This window comes from Orycteropus afer, unplaced genomic scaffold, assembly GCF_000298275.1.
Source record: "Orycteropus afer afer isolate SDZICR_OR568_19922 unplaced genomic scaffold, OryAfe1.0 scaffold00039, whole genome shotgun sequence".
In the NCBI taxonomy this organism is placed as follows: Eukaryota; Metazoa; Chordata; class Mammalia; order Tubulidentata; family Orycteropodidae; genus Orycteropus; species Orycteropus afer.
This window is the reverse complement of record NW_006921626.1, coordinates 16,341,048-16,343,475: the sequence shown is the minus strand read 5'-3', so window position 1 is coordinate 16,343,475 and position 2,428 is coordinate 16,341,048.

The following is a 2,428-nucleotide window of genomic DNA, read 5'->3' as shown; positions in this document are numbered from 1 at the left end:
GCTATGAGTCGGAAACGACTCGATGGCACTTAACAACAACAACAACAACACACCTATACTGCCCAGTATAGAAATAACATAGGTGACATCAGGTAATGTGATTATGATACAAAAATACCATCAAAATGCTGATGAGTCCTGAACTATACTTCATCTCTGATCTTTCTCATAAACGTCAAGGTCATACATGTCATTTCCATTTAGGTGTGTAATAAGCTTTTCAAACTCAACATTTTAAAAAAGAACTCTTGATTCCATACTCCTGAAACTTGTTTTTCCTCCAGCCACTCCCATTTCAGTTAATAGCATCATCATTCACCCAGCTGGTCATTCTGTGAGTTTCAACAAATGTATATAGTCCTATAAGGAAGCTCAGTGGTGCTGTGGTTAAAGCACTTGGCTGCTAATCAAATCTACCAGCTGCATTGCGGAAGAAAGGTGTGGCAGTCTGCTTCCATAAAGATTTCAGCCTTGGTAACCCTATGGGGCAGTTCTGCTTTGTCCTATAGAGTCACTGTAAGTCAAAATTGACTCAACAGCAGTGTGTTGGGTTTGGTTTTGGAAGTAGTCCTATAGCCACCATCACAATCAAGTATAGGACAGTTCTATCATCCCAAAATATTCTCCTCTATCCTTTTGTAATCAACCTCTTTTACCTCCAGCCCCTGGCAACTGCTGATTTGTTTTCTGTCCCTATAGTTTTGCCTTTCCTAGAACCTTACATAAATAGAACCACATGGTATGTAGTCTTTCTGCTTCTTTCACCCATCATAATGCTTTCGAGGTTTGTTCATGTTGCAGTGTGTATCAGTAGTCATACCTTTTCATTACGAAGTAGTATAATCCATAGTATGGATATACTACAGTTTTTATTTTGATTCACTCAAGGACATTAGATTGTTTCCAGTTTTAGGTAATTATTAATATAACTGATATAAACATTCATATACAGGTTCTTGTGTGAACACACATTTTAATTTCTCTAGATTAAATATTCAAGAGTAGGATTGCTAAATTGTATGGTAAGTGTATGACACTTAGTAAGAAACCGTTTTCTAGAGTGATTGTATCATTTTACATCCCCACTAGCAATGTATGAGAGATCCAGTTTCTCTGCATCCTAACCAGCATTTGATATTGTCACTTTTTAAATTTCAACTGTCCTAATATGCATTTGCACCACCTGGCTGTCAGTTTTCCATATTATGGTGGCTAGTGTATTGCTATCATTGGTAGCTATGCCATTGATACTTCAAATACCAGTAGGGTCACCCATGGTAGACAGGTTTCAGTGGAACTTCCAGACTAAGACAGACTAGAAATATAGGCCTAATGATTTACTTCTAAAATTTAGCCAATGAAAACCATATGGATCACAACAGAATATTGTCTAATATAGTGCTGAAGATGAGCTCCCATATTGGAAGGCACTGAAAATGCACAGTGGCCAAAATGGTAAACTTAAGCATATCAATGATTGAGAAGATGGCACAGGAATGGGCAATGTTTTATTCTGTTGTACGTGGGTTGCCATGAGTCAGAGCCAACTTGATAGCAATTAACAGCAACAATAAGTATGTGGAGATATCTCATAGTGGTTTGAATTTTCATTTCCCTAATGACCAATGTTTTCAACAACATAAATGGTGACTATATATGTGTATCTCGCCAGATGGACTACATAGGAATCAAATCAACTACCTCTGTGGAAAAAGACCATGGAGAAGTTTGATACCATCAGTTAGAACAGGGCCAGGGACTGACTGCAAAATCAATTGCTCATATGCAAGGTCAAAGTACAACTTTGAATATATCACACCTGAATTTAGAGACCATCAAAGAATAGATTTGATCCATTTAACACTAATGACCTAAGACCAGATGAATTGTGGACATCATAAATAAAGAAAGCAAAAGGTCATTAAAAAGAAAAGAAAGAAAAGACCAAAATGGATGTGAGAAGAGACAAGGAAACTTGCTCTTGAATGGAGAGTAGCTACAGCAAAAGGAAGAAATGATGAAATAGAAGAAGTGAACAGAGGATTTCAATGCGTGGCTCAAGAAGACAAAGGAAAATATTATAAAGAATAGTGCAAAGACCTTGAGTTAGAAAACCAAAAGGAAAGAATGCACTTAAATTTTCTGATGCTGAAAGAACTGAAGAAAAAATTCAAGCTTGAGTTGCAATGTTGAAGGATTCCAAGGGCAAAATATTGAATAATGCAGGAAGCATCAAAGATGGAAGGAATATACAGAGTCACTGTACCAAAAAGAACTGGTGAATGTTCAGTCATTACAGGACATAACTTAAGATCAGGACCGATGGTGATGAAGGAAGAAGTCCAAGCTGTACTGAAGGTGTTGGTGAAACACAAGGCTCCACGATCGACAGAATATCGATTGAGATGTTTCAGTAAACAGCTGCAGT